Raw genomic sequence first — 19577 nt, forward strand, 5'->3', positions numbered from 1 at the left:
TTTTAACCTTAGGATGATTATTGATAAGTCATAGATCCCTAAGGTAACTTCTTTTTGCACCAAGCCACATACGATTAAATGGAGCCTTCTCATCAGAGTATTTTTGCATTACTATTTATGAAATTGGCACTCAGTTTGTTTCTGTGTATTTACATTCTCCTGTCTTCACTGACTAAACTGAATTATACTTAATCAGTTGTATTGATCCTGTTTTCAGGGTGCCAATCTTTTTCATGTATTCGCTTGTCTTTCTGTGATGGTGTTTCCTAAGTCAGTAACTGCTTAAAACCTACCTTTCTCTTAAAACTTTACTCTTCTGCTTCCCTCAATTTATTTGTGGCATTTGAATTATCCGTTTAGATTCATGTTTATTTTCATGTTTAATTACATATTCTACAGTTTCTATTTAAATTCCAGTGTAGTATTTTTTATTGTGTTTCTTAGATTTTAAAATCCAATTTCTGTGAAGACATTCCCATCCTTACTCTGTTGTAAAGTCCATGTGCCTTTGTGTTTCTTTTCTTGGTTCTTGTATTTCTGGCTTGTGGTGGGGAGAAGGTGTCACAAAACTTCCTTTTTTTTTTTTTTTTTTTTAAGGTTTTAGGGCTTTTCAAAGATGTGGTGGTGCACATCTTGAATCCCTTAAGGCAGAGGCTGGTGGATCTCTGAGTTCAAGCTCTACCTAATCTACAGAGTGAGTTCTAAGACAGCCAGGACTACAAAGAGAAACCCTCTCTCAAAAAGCCCAACAACAATAACGATGAAATTATTATTATTAATCTTTTGAGATTATAATTACATCATTTTTCCTCATCTTGTTCAACCTCCCATTTACCTTCCCCAACCTACCCCACCTCATCCCAGCTCTCTTTCATATTCAGTTCATATTCAGTGCGTGTGTGTGTGTGTGTGTGTGTGTGTGTGTGTTTTCAAGGATGACTGTTTTGTATTGGGTGACCAGTTGGTATGCTCCTCCCTGGGGAAGACTGTTTCTCCAGCTCTCAGCTTTCCTTAGTTACCTGTAGTTGTCTACAGTTGAGGGCTCATGAACTCTGCTGCTTCCATGTTATCATGCCTATTACTGGTCTCTCTCCCTTCCTCCCTCCAACCCCCTCTGTTTCAGATTTTGTCCAGGTTAATGAGACTTCACGTGTGTATCTTCTCTGGTAGGAGACACAATCTTACAGCATCGTCTTGTTCCTCTGGATCTTACATTCTTCAGCCTCCTCTTCTGAAGTGATTCTTGAACCTAAGGTGCTGGAGTTGGAGATGGGTCAGTACTGTGCTCCACAAATCTGCATTTTTGATCCACTGTGGTTTTCCTGTAATGGTCTCCATCTGTTGCAAAGAGAAGTTTCCTTGCTAAGGCGTCAGAAGTGCACTTATCTGTGGGTATGAAGATAAATATTTAGAATGTAGCTGGGGATTATACTGGTTTAGTAAAGTGGCCATTAGAGCTTCTCCTCCAGGATCCATGATTTCATTTAGCCGTGTGTAGTTGACTAGGTCTCCAGGGCCAGACATAGCTTCCCTCGTGTTGAGTAGACACAAAAGTTCTTTTTAACTGGTATATTGCTGTGAACTCATGGATACATTCTTTGTTTTAAAAATCACTATGGCTATATGTATATATATGTGTGTATGATGTATGTGTATGAGTAAGTGTGAGAATGTCTGCCATGGTACACAGGTAAAAATTAAAAGACAACTTTTATGAATCAGTTTTTTCCTTCCTTCTACCATGGAATCTGGAAGCTAGATTCAGGTTGTCAGGTTTGTGTGCCAAGTGCTTTCAATCACTAAGAGACATCTTGCTGGTCCAGGAACCCCACCCCCCACCTGCTCTGTTTCCGTGTCTTTTATTATTCTTGTCTGCACATAAGCTGCATTTCTGTTGTGCTTCTGATACATGGTCTCTCTCAGATTCATTTTTTTAACACAGCACAAGGTAAAGGTCCGATTTCTTTCTTGATTATTTTTATTTGGCATAGCATCTTCCTATAAAACAGCACTATTTGTTAAACGACTTTCTTTGCTTCTATCGAATTGCCTCAGAACCACCCTCAAAACTATCATGCATGTGGATCTGTGTGTCTCTTTCCAGACTCTGGACTTTCCCACGCCTGTTGTACCCCCCTCGGTATCTTGATGTCTGAATCTTTCTAAGTCTTAAACCAAACAATTGTATCCACCAGCATTTTTCCTTATTTTAAAATGTGTCTGGTTCTTTGCAGTACCTTGCATGTATGCATTAATTTTAGAATCTGATTTTCACAAAGAAAAATACTATTAGGGTTCTTAATCAGCCTATGCGCAATCTGCAACGCAGTCTATGGAGATCAACTCATTGCAATCTTCCAATTCTTCATCATGGCACACCTCTCCACTGGAAAGAGGGTTTGTGGTTCTTGTTGGTAAGATGTAATCCCTTCACTCCATTTTTGTCAAAGCATTAGTCTTTTAGTGTTTTTACTGTTATTCACTTCCTTTAGTACTGTTTTAAAAATATGTATTACATGGGTTCTTGTGTGTAGATGCCTATGGAGTTCAGAAGAGGACATCAGATGTCCCAGGACTAGAGTTCCAGATGGTTGTGAGCCACCATGCCGGTGGTAGAAACCATGTGGTACAAGTGCTCTTAACCACTGAGCCCCACTTTTTTTTAATTAGGTATATCCTTCATTTACATTTCCAATGCTATCCCAAAAGTCCCCCATAGCCCCCCACTCAACTACCCACCCACTCCCACTTCTTGGCCCTGGCATTCACCTGTACTGAGGCATATAAAGTTTGCACGACTAATGGGCCTCTCTTTCCACTGATGGCCGACTAGGCCATCTTCTGATACATATGCAGCTAGAGACAAGAGCTCCGGGGGTACTGGTTAGTTCATATTGTTGTTCCACCTATAGGGTTGCAGATACCTTTAGCTCCTGGGTACTTTCTCTAGCTCCTCCACTGGGGGCCCTGTGATCCATCCAATAGCTGACTGTGAGCATCCACTTCTGTGTTTGCTAGGCCCTGGCATAGCCTCACAAGAGACTGAGCCCCACTTTTAAACCCCAGCTCACACTTTCTTTTGAGGGAATGACAGTTTATTTAAGGTTACAGTGTAGAGAATCTAGTGTAGGGGATGCATGATATTGGAAGCACAAGGTGTCTGCTCACATTGGGCCCACTGGAAGGTAGCAGAAACTTACTTGTTCTTACATACTTTTGAATCAGTTTACTTCTCTTGGGTATGTTGTGATTATTTTTTTTCTTCACAGCTCCTAGCCCTCTGACCTTTAACCCACAGTCCTTGTCCCTGTATCTCTGATGACTTGGCAGTTACATGTTTCTTTGATTTGAGTATGAAAGTATTTTTTGTGATAGATGAGGCTGGGAACTTTGTTAGTAATGAGGCTGGGGCTACCACCCAACTCTATTCAGGGCAAAGTCTGTTACTGAAAGGAACAAATATTAGGGTAATTATTAGGAACCCCTACTCTTTCATATTTATGTAATAGCCTCCATTTTTTGCTAGCACTGTATTACAGTAGCCTCACTTATGTTGGTTGTGAAGTCTTTTGAAACAAGAAGCTCAGGACAGAACACATTAAAACCCACCCAACAAACTCCATCACTGTTAACTCCTGAGGAAACTGCTTTCTGTTGGGAAAGACCTTGCACACAGAGCATTTTCTGCTCTGCTGTTTTTCTTTCTTTTCTCCTTCCCTGATCTCCTGCCACCTTCCTAATATATTCAGGTCACACCAAGACCCTGAACAATGACTGCTTACAAAAAGCAGTTGGAAGCCTTGACTAGGAAGATAAGACAAGGCAGGAGACATGGAGTGAGAGCAGGGTAGGAGTAAGGCCAACTCAGGGGTCCTAGGAGCTGGATGTTAAAAGAAACCCAGAGATCCAGAAACAAGACAACAACAACAACAGAGTTTATGGGAACTCCATGTTAGGGAGGAAGTCAAGAATGTAGCCTGGTAGCTACAGTATCAACTCCAGGGCCCTGTGAGTGAGTGCTTGGGTCAGTTGGTTCTGAATTTCAGAGAAAATCTAGACTGCTATGTATGGATGCAGGGCCACCATTTGGTACAATTCTTAGGAGCATCTGTGTGTGTGTGTGTGTGTGTGTGTGTGTGTGTGTACATACTATTATGAAGTCTAGGTTCGTAATATTAGTAAGTTGATTTGAGCCTTTAAAATGTTAAAGATAAAAGACAGAGAGATTTCTGCTAGGAACTCTTGCTGGCTGCGGAACATGCTAAGTGAACAGTGTCGAAACATACACTAAGCTTTGTCCTCCTGGAGCGATGTCGTATTAGTGGCCATCAAAGCAGCGAGCTGACAGGCCTAACTTTCCCGTGGAGATGTTGTGAAAGGGGCGATTTGGGAAATGAGTGGGCTCGCTGGCCCCCATCAGTGTTCAATGTGCTACCCGGGAGCCAAAGCACCAGCCGTCGTAATTGCTGCATTTGTTTAGGGAGGTGCGTTCCCAGGCAGCGGAGCCTCATTTCAGCGCACATGCCTCTAATTTGATGTTTTTAAATTCAGCTCCAAGACTGTCGTCAGGCGCTTGTCCCCCTCTTTCCTTTAACACTGACCACCTTGTTCCCCTTTCTCCCATGAACAGAGGCAAGCAGTGTGTATTGAAAGCCAACAGCCTTTGTGTGGCTTGAGAAATCTGAGGCTGACATCTCCAGGCCCTTTTTGTCTCTCTCGCCTCTCTCGGGCCTGTGACCTGCCAACCGGGTTTGGCTCTCCCAGGCTTTCGTCATGTTGCATATCGATTGCTTTCCTTTCCTTTATTTGTAAGATGCTAAACGACAGACCCTGCTGCACAGTGACAGTGGCTTTGGGCTGTGAGTAGGTCAGCCAACATCCCTAGGTGCTCAGGTTCAGTGACACTTCGCTGGCTTAGCTGCTGTGACATCAGCAGCTCCTAAAGGACCCGATTGATTTCTTCCAGATTGCTGTTCTAAACTCTCAGATTCTTCTGGGATTTCACTCTGCCTTTTTGAATGTGTTCTCTCTCTCTCTCTCTCTCTCTCTCTCTCTCTCTCTCTCTCTCTCTCTCTCTCTCTCTCTCTCTCTGTCTTTCTCTCTGCTTCTTTCCTTTCTTAGACCTTGTGATCCTTAGGTACTGGGCTTACTAATTACCCCCAATGCTGGCACCTGACAGCAGGTGGTCACCATTCTGTTAATTATGTCCCGGGGCTTAGAGAGGCTCTTCTAATGACATCTAATCATCTACCTTCGACTATTGGGCTGAGAGCAGGTTGCAGGCACACTCTCTTTCCCTGAGCTCTTTGAATTTATTCTTACGGTCTAGCACCATGCCTGAGAGGTAGATGATAGACTTGCCGAGCACCAGGTTCCTTCTCTTGTGGCTGGGGAGTAATCATGGCCTAAATGCAGGGAACTGGATCGACACAGAGTTGATTTACTAGTCAAACAAGCCAGCTTCAGAAAGTGTAAGCCAGAGATCGGCAAAAGATTAAGACTCTAGTCCCCCTCAATCCACAGGGTCATTTAGCACAGATCTGCCACTTTCCACAGTCCAATGTAGAAAGTAGAAGGAGATGTGTTTAATTCTTCCACAGGGGAGTAAAGAAGACTGCTGTATAACGTGTGCAAGGCCTGGGCTGCCAGAAAAGTCAGTGTAAATCCTTGTAGTGCTCTTCCCATGAACGAATGGGCCTCTGCCTTTCATCCAGAAAACAGGGAAAATATCCCTTTTGAGCTTGTTTGAAGTGCAGCCAAGAGAATTAATTGTGCATTATTTCCAGAAGGTTTGGTATGCCATGGAGGCAGGTACTGTGTGCATATATGTGTACAGACAAAGGTAGATAGCTATAGCGATAAGCCTTCACTGACTGCTTCAAGACACGGACACTGAAAGAAATGAATTATGGGTAAGGGGAACTGTCAGGTAGGGAGTATTGGTCAATTTTCAGGAACTTTAAAGCAACTGTGATGGATGTGGAAAGAGAGATCGATGGAGAACTATCAATAGGGATTTCACTGTGAAGATGTCATTGCCACCGGCTCACTAGTCCCTCCAATGACCGCAATCTGAGCAAATTAAAAGGGGGAGCATTATTTCTCATGTAACAGTGGAAATAATAAATCAATCACATACTCTCACAACTGAGGAGATCAGTCTCGGAGGTCAGGGACAGATAATATTGTTCTGGGTGAATGTCAGAGGTGTCTTACCTGATCAACAATCATGATCATAGCTTTGGTGTGCCATTGCAGATGAGCCTAACAACACTCTTTACGATAGACAACCAGACCAAGTTCCCTTTCCATATGAGAGGTGATACTCAGAGTCAGACTGTATACAATGGCCTAGAAGCGTGCAGGTGTAATCCTGGCTTATTGTTCCGAGGGTAGATTGTGTCTGCCTGTCCTCATCCTTCAGGAAACCCTCTTTTTGTTGGTGCCCCACCCCCCCATGGCTTGATGCTTGCATGTCTGTTCTCCTCGGTAAAACTTTAGCCCTGAGTCAGCATATACTCCAGGGCTTTCTTGAGTGATATATGATGTGGCCCTGGCAGGTCTCCAGGCCTCTCCAACTGATGCCACCTAGAGCTTCTTGTCATTGCCCCCATCAAAAGGAAGCTCACAGACAGGGGGTGAGAAGAAAGAAGTAATCTGGGAGCTGCCTAAACAAATGTATACTGAAATTCCAGGCAGCTGTGCAGCCCACCCCAATTTAGGATAATTCAAACTTTCTTGCTGAGTTCACTGGTTATTTGTTGACCATCCAGCCTGGTGTCGTTGCAACAACGCTCCAGGGAGACTTTTAATTTGTATTTGATTTTTGCTAGATCTTCTTTTTTGTCTTTTTCTCCCCTGATTATTGCATTCTTTGCTCTCTCTCTCTCTCTCTCTCTCTCTCTCTCTCTCTCTCTCTCTCTCTCCCTCCCTCCCTCCCTCCCTCCCTCTCCCTTCCTCCCTGCCTCTCTCTCAAGTTGTTTGCAACCTTCTCAACCAATTAACTCTCATATTCTACTTCTAGTATACCTAGGAGCTTGGCTCTCATCAGAGTCAGGGTTGGTTGTTGAAGATGCTAGTAAAGATGCAGGTGCAGCCCAATTTGTGACCAATCCATCTCTTTGTTTTGGCTTTAGACCTAGGGGAAAACAAACAGTTCCTTGGGTCCTCTCTCTGTCACTGCCCATGTGATTTTTCCCCCCCTGGCTACTTGGGGGCTGAGCAGGGTAGCCGCAGTAAGCATTCATTTCTCTTCCTCTGTATGTGTGAATGCATTACGTCATTCCAATGAGATCTAGGCTTCAACGACAGACTCTCCCTGCTGGCTTGGCTGTGTTCTCGGCTCTGCAGACAACAAAAGATGACAGGTTGTAAGTTCCCACGTCAGAAGAGAGCAACTGGCTTCTGTTGGCAACCTTACTTGTCAACTGGCAGCCCCAAGAAACAGGCTCTCTGGGTCATATAAGGACAGGCAGGGGCTGACAAGTTTGATAGAAGAAGAAGAAGCAAGGAAAGGGTTGACTACGACATCAGAGCCTGACAGTGTCTCATCTCCCCCTCCCCCACACACATCCTCTTCATTGCAGAGTTTATGCCCATCTCCATAGCCTGGCACTAGGGCGCATTTATAAGAGACAGAGTAAGTATTTCCTGACTGTAACCCTAGAGAAGAACTTGGGAATGGTTATGTGTCACCTAGTCAGTAAAGAACTCTCTCCCTTCTTCACCAAACCTAGCCAGCTTGATGTTCTCTGTTACTAATGACCAATAAGAATGAAGCCTGTTCAATTTAATTTCTTTTTGAATGCAATGCTTATTTGAAGTCCAATAGAGCCAATCCAGCGAGGATGTGGATCCTATACAATCCCTAGCTTGGTTTAGGAGACCCTTCAAGGAAGCCTTTTACTTAGGAATATTTTTGGATTTGTAAGAAACTTGTGACAACGATATAGAATTCCTATACACACCATGCACCTTGTTCCCAGGCCAGTTCTACTATATGGCCACTTTTGAACAAAAGGCAAGCTTTTAGGGAAAATTATAACTGTCCAATGTGGGGGGTCCCCTCTCAAGTCCCACCCACTGTCACAGCACCTTTCTGCTTCTGGGATTCCCAGCTCAGTGTGGGAGCAGATTAAGCAAATCTAATCTAGTGCTATCCTCTGGGTTTTAATCACACGTTTCCCTATGGACAGCCCAGCTAGCCTGTGGATTCAGACCAATCTGTATTGGAAATCTACACTGGGGGAATCGTCCTCTCCGTACTTCCACCAGAACAATTGAAAATTATCCACTTCCCTCCTGACTTAAGCTATAAGCCATACCTGTTGTGCATCCTTTCTAGAGCCTCTCAGAGCTCTCTTCGCTCCTCCTGCTTCCCAGTGTGGATTTCTGCAGCTGCCCTGGGACCTGGATCTTAAGTCTTTCCTCCCTAGCTTCCGTCTTCTGCACCATCAACCAGACCTCACCCCAACACTCATTTCTTGCTTGAGATAAGGCCTGCTCATATCATGACCTCCATGTTTTGTATTGTAGGTCCAGAAATAAACATTTTTCATAATCACTATTCCCCAAAATGAGGTCTAGAGTCATGTCCAAGCCCTTCCAAACTTGTCTAGTCTACAAGCACTCAGCACGCTATTTTTTACATAGCAAGCATTAAGATAACGTTCAACATTTATGTGATCATGTTTGTATAGACATTTACTGCTAGCTAGTCCCAACCTCTATCATTGAAGGACATATAGACAAATAATAAACTCTACATTAAAGCACTCACAATCAGCTGAAAAAGCAGTAAGAATAGTAGTGGGGGTTTCTGGGCATGGAGAACAGGTACTTTTAACACATGAGGCTGTGGCAAGGAAAACATTATTCTTTCATCTGTCTAGAAAGGGCACAGAGGAAGCAAAGCAGACTCAAGGACAATCAGCAATGGACATGTTATGTCTGAAGTAACTGCAGGGCACCCAAAGGACAAAGCCTTTGTGCTGGAATATATGTTCTGAGTTTCAGCCATTGGCAAAATACAAATGTAAATAGAATCCTTAGGTCTCCTGGAGATTATGGGGGGTGGGGGACCTCGATGGTGGTAGAAGGGTCAGTGGATATTGAGTAATCCCAAAAGCTGTGTCTCCTATTGGGAGAGTGGGAGGCATGAGAAAGAGAGATATTTCCCTTCTCTTCTCCCCTCTTCTCAGCTGTCTTCCTGTAGTATAATCTGCTGACGTGAAAGACGCTAGGTCACTCTTTGCTACTGCTAGGAAAAGAGCAAGGAAACCACACGTGGTTGCATTTACAATCAAGGCACGGGGAAGCCTAGTCTTCCCCAGGTTGTGCTGGGTGATAGTGAACTCAGAGACAAAGCTGGGAGGTCCAGACACATTCACATTCTCCTGGTGAATTTCCCTCTCCCTCTCTGAGAGGAAGGGATATAACATGACCCATCCTGTAGCAGTTAGGACAGGGCACTCTCCACTACTCGGAAGGAGGTTCCTAAGACCACCAGGGCCGGTGAGGGTGGGGACAGCTGGTAAATGGCCATGGTTCCCAAAAACGTAGGATACTGGGAGGACCTTAAGTAGCCTAATTAGTAAGGGATCCACTCCAGCGTCTGTGTTTGAGAACTATAAAAACAAATATGTGTGATCTATATCCAGCAAGGAAAGAAAAAAAAAAAAAGAACCAAGACAAAAATGTGTAATTATAATGAGGGCGTCTGGAAACATCAGAGGCTCAGAAAGGCTTCCAAATTATTCATTGTGTTGAATTAACAGAGTGATGACTAAGATGACTGATTAATAATGAACACTGCTTTAAAACTCCAGAACGAGGAAGCAGCAGTATGCTAGCTAAACGGACCGCAGATCCTCTGGGCTCCCTGCTTTAGAACTGATTGAGAGTATAGTGTTGTCCTGAGAACTCTGAGGAAATGGCATGGGTTGCCTTTCATCTCCTACCTGCAAACACTTATCGAAAAATTCTTGAATGTCTAGAAACAGGTCAGATATCTTCACGGGGCTGATTAGCCACTTAAATTTGAGAAAACTCCCACAGAGCTTTGTTTGTTACACCATCTCTCTCTATGGCTCATGCTGCCCTCAAACAGTCCTCCCCGCTCTGCTTCCAGTGAGCTGGGATTTCAGGCCTGCTCCAACAAGTGTGCCTCCCAAAGAGGTATTTTCAAGTAACATAGTTGCATTATTGTCTTCGAGTGAGTTATCTAAAGGCTGTAGGCAAAGACTGTCCTTGTCCTATTAACAGAGGAGCTCGGAGTCTTGATAAGTCACCCAGATCCATGCAACTGGATATCCCAGAACAGGGTCACCTCAGGAGAGCATGAAGTGTGAGAACAGGCACCGATGCTGAAGGGCCTCACTGAGAGTGTAGATGGCAGGGAGCAGACTGGAAACCAGGAAGGAGTCTGAGGCATCCTTTCTCAGGTACGAGCTTTTCTGACCAGCTTGGAAAGTGCTCACAACATGACTGATACAAAACTTTGACAGTCTCAGGCCATAATAAGGGAGGAAGCCAGGTAAGGTGGGCTACCTCTGTAATCCCAGCACCAGGAAGGAGAAGACAGGAACATCCGAAGTTCAAGGCCACACATGTCTATGTATAGAGCAGTGTGACCTGCCTGAGACACCATCTCAAAAAACAAAATCAGGAATAACCATAAGGGGTAAAGTCCATTGTCTCATATGGCCATCTTTCTTTTTATTGAGAAATTATGCTTGCATGTATTTATAGAATCAATGTAGTATTATGATCCTAATACAATATGCAATAATTAACTCAAGCTAATTAATATTTGATCTCTTTAGAATCCCTATAAAATGAATCTCAATAGACCTACTTTAAAAAAGAAAAGCAGAAAATGTGCTTGTTATCCCTGCCAGTCGATATCTGTTCCATATCTACCAAATTCCAACACCTACTATGTGGTAAACGCAAGCTAGGATCTTTCTCTAAAACGATCCTGAAGGACAGCCCCTTGATGCAACTCACTCCCTGTGGGAATTATTTTCTTCTCTAACACCGGACTTAGACACATGACTTCGTTTGACCAATTAAGTACAGGTAGAAGTCGGTTATAACACTTGTAGGCAAGAGTGGGGGGGAGCAGTGTGTGGTTTTTGTCAAGGATTTCTTTTCCTTTTGAGGGAGAATGAGGCAGCCCAGGTAGGGGCTTGTGTTCTTCCTTGTATCCTGCCTCTGGCTGCCCACAGCCAATGCAACAAAATACAGAAGAGAAGTCAATCTTTTGTTCGTACAAACCACTGACTCCTGAGATCACCATAACCTAGTGAGGGATGAGACCTAACTCCCGTAGTATGGGTTGTGTGCTGTTATAGGGAATAAAAAGAGGGTCATTAGGAGTTTATCTCCAGAGCTGACGTTTTTTAATGGACTATGCAAGGGCATAGTGTACTCAGCATAGTAAGTGTCCCCACTGTTTGGACGACTTTTCTTCAACTGTTCACAAAAGATTCTGATTCTAGATGGGGAGATGGCTCGGTTGGTGGAGTGCCTGCCTGGCAAGCATGAGGACCTGACTTCAATGCCCCCCAAACCTTGTTAAAAAATAAATAAACAAAAACCAAACATGGTGTCATGTGCTAGAACTTCTCCTCTGGGGAGGCAGAGTCGGAGGGTCCTTGGGGCTCACTGGTCAGCCAGCCTAGCCTTCTGGCTAGTTTGAGGCCAATGAGAGATTCTGTCTTTAAAAACAAAAGTGAAAAATGTCTTGAGGGATGAGACTGGAAGAATTTTATTTTTCTGATTTCTACATACATGCAGCCCACCGGAACACACACACACAAAAATGTACACACAAGCCCCAACACACAAAAGATCCCAATTCTGGGAGAACTTCCCAGAACAGAACAGAATTCTATAGCTGGATTTCTGCACAGATTCATGGAAATGCCAAACAATTCCTCAAACGTTTACATTTGGACTGAGTCCAAGACATGGTTTTCCTTTCGCTCCTTGTTCCCTAATTTGAAATCTGTACGGATCTTCAGCGAAATGGAGCCACATGGTTTTCATTTAGGCATTCTTACTTCATCAAAATATGGTTTGAATGAGTCACTTGATGGTTCAAACTCTTGAAATCATAGTTTCCTTCCCAAGTAGAAAGACCTGCATCTCAAAGGGGAAAACTTGTGTGCTCTGTTGGGGGAATGTGATGAGGTACCCAGGACAAATGTCTTCTCACTTTTGGCTTCAATTCAAGGTCCTCCAAGCGTGACTCTCCTTCCTCTCAACCAGATTTCAGCTTGCCAAGTGAAACCGCAACATCCAGCCATCCAGACAAGACATATTGCTTTCAAGAAAATCGGAGGTTCGCAGCCAAAGAAGTCAACATTTCCCCAGTCACTTACTCTTGCCTCTGACACTTAATTCTTTTCTTTGCCACCAAACAGACTTTAGCACTTAATGTCTTATTTGTCATTGATAAGGAAAAGAAAGTTTAGAATCTGATTTTTGAACCATCTTGAACACTCATAACTAGCCCTCCCCCCCCCCCACACACACACACTTCCTTATTGTTTTAATCTCTCTCCCTCTGAACCAAAGCACTGGTAACTCCCCAAACATGACCTGCCTCTGCTCTGTTGTAAGTGTTGCTCTTTTGCTCTGCAAAGTTTCATCCAGAGGCCATCATCCACTTCTGCTGAAAGTTTCTCCCCTCTGGTTCCTCTCCAGCTGCATGCTTTGCCTCTACATTCCCCCAGGCAATGCTTACATAGTGTGAGCATTTACCTCCTAACATTACAAAGTTTTGTGAGCAGGGTAATCTCTAATACACTGGGCAGAGAACAGGATTTATTTGTTCTTATTTCTGTCTTCTCACCAGGGAAGAGGATTCTAATCCCTGTTGACTGGCGAAATAAATAGGTAAGCTATCAGATGGATACATGACATTGTAGAATCATTACTAGAACTCTAGTCTTCTAACCCTCTAGTTTTGCTTTATATTCAATGTATCTGCATATCCTTTCTACAATGTGGGAAGAAAGATGTAACTGTTCTGGACTAGGGAAGTTGGACTCAATGTTTTATGTATAACAAAAATATCAAAATTAGCTTTTTCTTTATAAATTAGTTGTTTGTTTGTTTGTTTGTTTTTTAAATATGTAGGGTAGTGCTGGGGAGGCGGCTTAGTTGGTAAAGTGCCTGCTGTGTAAGCATGGTGACCTGAGTGTGGAACTCCAGCATCCGTGGTTAGAACATATAAACCCTAAGACTGGGGCATCAGAGGCAGATAGAGCCTGGAACGTGGTCTAGCTGGCCTAGCTGAGCCAAGAAGCTTCAGGCTCAATCAGAGACTCTGTCTCAACAAAGGAAACGGTGGAGCTGGGGATCCAGCTCGGTGGGAGAGTGCTTGCCTAGCTTGCCTAACCGCTATGAGACCCTAACTTCACTTCCCAGCACTGTACATGAATCATCTGAGATGGAGAGCAATTGAGGACAGACATCTGACACCAGTTTCTGACCTCTACCATTGTACACACATATGTACACATAGACACACATGCGCATGTGCACACAGAGACAGAGAGAGACACAGAGAGAAATATAGAGACACATAGAGACATAAACACACACATACACATGCACACACAGAGAGAGACACATGCACACACACAGACACAAGCACACACAGTCACACACATAAACACACACAGGCACAGACACAGTCACACATACACAGATACACACACAGAGATATACAGAGACACAAACACACATAGTCACATACACACAGACACACATAGTCACATACACACAGATACATACACAGATACACAAAGTCACAAACACAGACATTCACACTGAGACACACATACATAGACACACAGACATACACACACAGTCACAAACCCACAGACATACAGAGATATATACACAGACACACACATACACATAGACATACACAGACACACACAGAGACACGTATACACAGATATAGACACAGACATGCATACACATACAGACACAGTCACATACACACAGACATACAGAGATATATACACACAGATACACACATACACAGAGACATACACACAGACACCGACACACTGTTGCAGAAGAGAAGAGGAAAGGCCTACCTAGAGGGGGTTCAGGCACTATGGAGGCAGGACGAGAGGTTGACGGTTGTTTCTCAGCAGCTCTCTAGTTTACATTCATGGATGTTTGTAGAACTTTCCTGGTGTTGGCTTTCCTCCTACTCTTGTTAGGTCTTGCTGCTAATCCAGTTCACATCTCTGCCAGTGCTGATCTTACACACTTGAATAACACGTGTGTTTTGGAAGGGATGAGCAGACAATTTCTGCATGATGACTTTTCTTATACAAATATTATAAATATGTACATGCAATAGAGACCAATAAATACCGGGGATACTTCATACACATGTGGAGTGGATACAGATATGTAATATAGTATGTACGTTGGTTGGTATCATTTGTGTATGTGTGTGCCCATATTCATTTAACTTCAGATGTGAATGCATTTTCAGGTCAATTAAAATCCAACCTCCTAATTACTGCATTGCCCTCCAGGAAAATTCTAGACTCACATTGGGCAGAAGACAAAAACGAATTTAACCAATTAACCACCCATTATTCCAATAACAATAAGGATTATACAAGCTAAGTGGGCTCTGGCCATTGTGTTATGAGTGGCACAAAGGGAAAATGGTGATTTTTTAAGAAAAGAAGTAAGAAGCTAAGTAAATAATTCAAATGCAGCACATATGCCTCTATCTGAAACAAAGCAAGACTCGAGTATTCCCTTCCACCTCGCCTCGCTTCAAAGCTCGGAGAGGCTCTTGTAGAAATTTATGTTTGTTTTCTTAAGATGATGGGTCCAGGAGCAGTGACCAGAAACTGGGTGGGTGACAACCCACATTGTAGGGATGCCAGCATCAGAAAGTCTTGAATCACACAAAAACTGTGACCACTGAGAAAGAGGAAACCGTGATTCCTATCTCTTAAAGAGTTTTACAGTCATCAATGCCCAGAGTGAGCTGATGAACTTAGAATGGGCGACCTTAATAGATTTAACTGTATGTGGACCCATCGTACCATGAAATTAAATTTTAAATCTGAATTGATGAACAAAAACTGCTGCCTTGATATTTTGAACAATCGTCTTAACAGTTTTGTAATTCCTTCTCTTTCATAAGAATGGATCTGAATCAGAGACTGAAAAGCAGCGCTTTGCTCAAAGTCTGCACTTAGTTCAGCCAGAAATGACTAAACATGAGATATTCTGCCAGCATGGGGATTCCTATTCGCAGGCTGCAGAGGTCTTCATACCCTCAACCCTCTGGTTCTCTAAAGACTCTGCCCTCTTCTCCATCTGGGGCAATTGAGCCCTTTTCACTGTTTATCAGACCTTGCAGTACTAAGGTTTCTAACTCTTTTGTGCTCTCTCCCCTACACACATGGACTTGGACACACACACACACACACACCACTTCCTCAGCTCAGGTGTCTCCCTTTTAGTTTCTGTAAAAGTCCGAGTCTCATTTCATTTTCCATAAGAGATGTGGTTTGTTCGTTTTTTTTAATGTTCCACCTTTGCATGCTTAGCTTTCTATCACCCACACATTCACACACTGACCCCAAACAACCTGGTTTCCTAGGCTATTGTTAGGTTTCATACTTGGGACAAAGGGCTTAGGTGCCTATTTAACATATCTGAAAGGACCTGGCTACCAGATTCTCTCAGCATCTGCTCAGCCCCTACCTGTTACAGGGCCCTCCTGGTGCACAGTGCCCCCAACCCTGAACCCTCCATCCCACAGGGATGGAGACTATTCCTCAGGCAACCAGGAAGAGGCTCTGAAATTCCACACTGGATGGAGCTTGAGCATAGAGACCTCTAAGCACAACCCAACAGCGACAGGACACACTTCTTCTAACACGGCCACACCTCCTAATAGTGCCACTCCCCATGGACCAAGCATTCAAACACATGAGTCTATGGGGACCAAACCTATTCAAACCATCTCAGGGGCAAACATAATTATTCTAACAAACAAACAACCTCAAGGTTCACATCTTTTCTGTATTCTATTTGCTAGGTCTTGGACACGTTTTTAATTGAAATCCATTTTTCTCATCTATAAATGGAGCTCAAAAGTCTGCCCATGATGCTGAAGGTAAAACAAAATAAAGCAGCACCCAGGTAGCACTCAAGGTCTGTGTGATGCTTGATACAAGGCAAGGGGTTAATAAGTGAGGGTCCTTCTCTTACAAAGAGGACACAAAGTCTTCTTCAACAACATGAAAAGTTCTGAAGGTCAAAGCATTTTAAGTAACTTATAGGGCAGTCCAGCCAAAATGGACCGGAAGCTAACTTTGCATTTCTTAACCTTTAAAACATTTGTCACATTCTACGTATAGGGTTCAGCATGAATGTTCACATATTTTCTTTCAGAGAACTGTTCTTGTCTACTGTTGTTTTGACACTCGGCTACCATCAGGTGAGCTAACATGATATTCCATGCATGTAACTGGAATGATACTCAATGTATGGAATTCACTTCCAGGCTGGCCAGATTGCTCAATGGGTAAACAAATCTTACACCAAGCTTGACCACCTAAAGTCAATCTCCAGGACCCAAATGGTAGAAGGAGAGAACAGAATCCTGAAAATTGTCTTCTGGCCTGATACATGCTGTGGCGTGTAAATGTGAACACACACACACTAAATATACAAATAAACAGATATATATGAAAAGAGAAAAAAAAACAGTTCAAAACTTTCTGGAACAGAGCTGTCCACGAGGATATGACCCAGGAGCCATGTATTCATACACAGGTGTTCTAGCATCTGTAAAGGAAAGCACCAGAGCTTCTTTTTTTTAATTTTTTAAATTTTTATTACGTATTTTCCTCAATTACATTTCCAATGCTATCCCAAAAGTCCCCCACACCCTCCCCCCCCACTCCCCTCCCCCCATTCCCATTTTTTGGCCCTGGCGTTCCCCTGTACTGGGGCATATAAAGTTTGCCTGACCAATGGGCCTCTCTTTCCATTGATGGCCGACTAGGCCATCTTTTGATACATATGCAGCTAGAGTCAAGAGCTCTGGGGTACTGGTTAGTTCATAATGTTGTTCCACCGATAGGGTTGCAGATCTCTTTAGCTCCTTGGATACTTTCTCTAGCTCCTCCATTGGGGGCCCTGTGATCCATCCAATAGTTGACTGTGAGCATCCACTTCTGTGTTTGCTAGGCCCCGGCCTAGTCTCACAAGGGACAGCTATGTCACGGTCCTTGCAACAAAGGCTTGCTAAAACACCTTCTTTAAGTATTCACACCCCTCTCCCTGCTGTAGCTAGCTTATTGAGCCAAATGCTGTAGAGATCTGACACCCTGGAGTTGGAGTTGAGGAAACTACCGGGCAGAGGGCTGGCTTTAAGAGCCATGGTTAACTTTGGTTGTCTAAGACTAAGAAGCAGCTAGGGCATTAATGAGGCACACTTTGACGACGTTTGTACAGGCTTTTGTAGAGAATGTGGACTGAGTGGATAAGACTAGTGTTGAAAACAGGAATCACCCTACCTTAGTCTGGCCTAAGTATAAGGAGGGAGGAGAACATGAATGTTGGCAGTCCCCTCTCTCTGTTTACCCATCTGCCCAGACCTGACCACATTCCTACTTCTATGGCTGGGATCCTGACTGCTGTGATACTTTCCCTACTGTAACAGCCTCCATGAGCCAAAAAATTAACCCTTCTTCCCTTAAGTTCTCTTGGGTTCCTTTATAAGAGCCCAGACATCAGACTCCTTATTGTTTTCCCTTTTCTTTGACCATGATGATTAGATTTAATTGTTAGCTTTGAAACTAACTGATATGGAAAGACCCAGACCACTGTGGGGCAGTGCCATTCCCTGGGCTGGGGCAGGGGGGTGGGGGTTATTCCTGGACTACATAAGAATGGAGAAATCAAGTTGAGCAAAAGTAAGATGTGATGTGACTAGCAGCTGCCTTAAGCTTCTGCCTTGTAGATTACAACCTGGATTTGAAAGCCAAGTAAATCTTTTCTCCTTTAAGTCGCTTTTTTTTTTTGTCAGAGTATTTTATCTCAGGAACATAAATGAAACTAGGACACTGGTCATACCGTAAGCAATGGGTGCTGCTGCATCCTCATGCTATTAATTGATCATGAACTGAGGCCACATGAACCTTTATTTATTTTTTTATATAAGTCGATTATTTGGGTATTTGTTCTAATGATGGAGGGTTGACTAACAGCAGAAAATACCCAGAGAACAGGCTCTTGAGAAAGGAGCCGTACCAGCATACCCTGCCCCCTGAAGAAGCAGATGCCAAGGCAGAGCCACATCAAGAGAGTAGTTTAGGAAATCCTAGGAAATGGTCAAGGGAAGGAAGAGCAGGTAGAAAGAGGAAGTCTCCAACTATGATACTGGAAAGGCACATATAAAGGGAGAAGAAAGCACACATCCAAGACAGTCTGAGGAGCATCACAGAAGGCCGGAACACAGGCTTCCTAAGAGTCCTGTTCCAGCTAGGATGAGTCCTGCTCCATAGACACATCAACCTGTCACTGTTGATGGATGCCCTGTAGAGCATGGTCTCCACCCCAGATCCAAAAGGATAGCACCTGGGGACAATCAGCCAAGCCATACACCTTTCAGACACTCTCCACAGGCAAACTTCGTAGAGGAGAATGTCTGAGCCTGACATGCGTGCCTCGGAACAAGGACAAGTTAGAGCTAGCATGAGTGACAGTGTACACTGAGGTCATTTCCATGGAGCTCATCACCTCCCTGCCACCCAGAGTGTTTGGCCATGTGCATGTTTCTCAATTATGAATTAGGAATATGTTTTTAGGTCAACTCATCATCATCACAAAAGAAAAGGGAGCTGAAAAACAAACAAAACAAAAATACATTGTCATCTACCTGACCCCTGTAGTCATCTATGGCCATCAGTCATGCCACAGTTCCTCTTTGCAGTCTTTTATTGAATGCTGTCCATTGAATTACAATGCCTACAGGTGTGTGCACGCAAGCACGCGCGCGCACACACACACACACACACACACACTCACACACAGATAGACTAACAGGAACAGCCCAGACACAGACAGAGAGAGACCTTGCAGATATAATCTGTGGTTTAGCCTTAAGGCTAGAAAATGCTACTTAAACAGGAGGAGGCCTGGTGTCCACCTCCGTGCATGGCAATTGCTGCTCACTGTTGTAGACTCTGATGACGGCTTGCCTTATCTGCTAGCCCCATCCAAAGATGAGCTCTATCTTCACCTCATCCTTTCTTTGGATTTGCCTTCCATTCTGACATCGTCAGAATGTTCCTTCAAGAGAGCACTTTGGGAATCTTACTCTGAGCTGAGAATTTTGGAACTTAATTTTACCTAGAACAAGGAAACTCTCTGCAGTTGATAGGCAATATTGTTTGGGGAGCTGGAGATCTAAATCAATAACTGTTTCCTTCAAAAATCAATACTAATATACTTAGTTCTATTGTGCTTCATTAAATATGTATTGGTTATTTAAAATTATTCTGTCT

The 19577-nt window shown here is 43.5% G+C and overlaps 1 long non-coding RNA gene across 5 annotated transcripts in view; it reads right to left on the reverse strand.

Annotated features, from left to right (window-relative positions):
• Gm35835 overlaps positions 1-19577 on the reverse strand; it is an 81949-nt gene that overhangs the window by 38036 nt on the left and 24336 nt on the right. Inside the window, exons 3-4 of one of the 5 annotated variants that reach the window (XR_870647.3) lie at positions 7030-7344; positions 819-1386 (exon numbers count right to left, since the gene is read on the reverse strand). The exons of the other annotated variants lie outside the window; for them this stretch is intronic. This is a non-coding gene — a long non-coding RNA (predicted gene, 35835). Of the gene's footprint in view, positions 1-818; positions 1387-7029; positions 7345-19577 lie in introns of those variants that run through there. 5 annotated transcript variants of the gene reach the window in all.

Source organism: Mus musculus, chromosome 9 (genome assembly GCF_000001635.26).
Source record: "Mus musculus strain C57BL/6J chromosome 9, GRCm38.p6 C57BL/6J".
In the NCBI taxonomy this organism is placed as follows: Eukaryota; Metazoa; Chordata; class Mammalia; order Rodentia; family Muridae; genus Mus; species Mus musculus.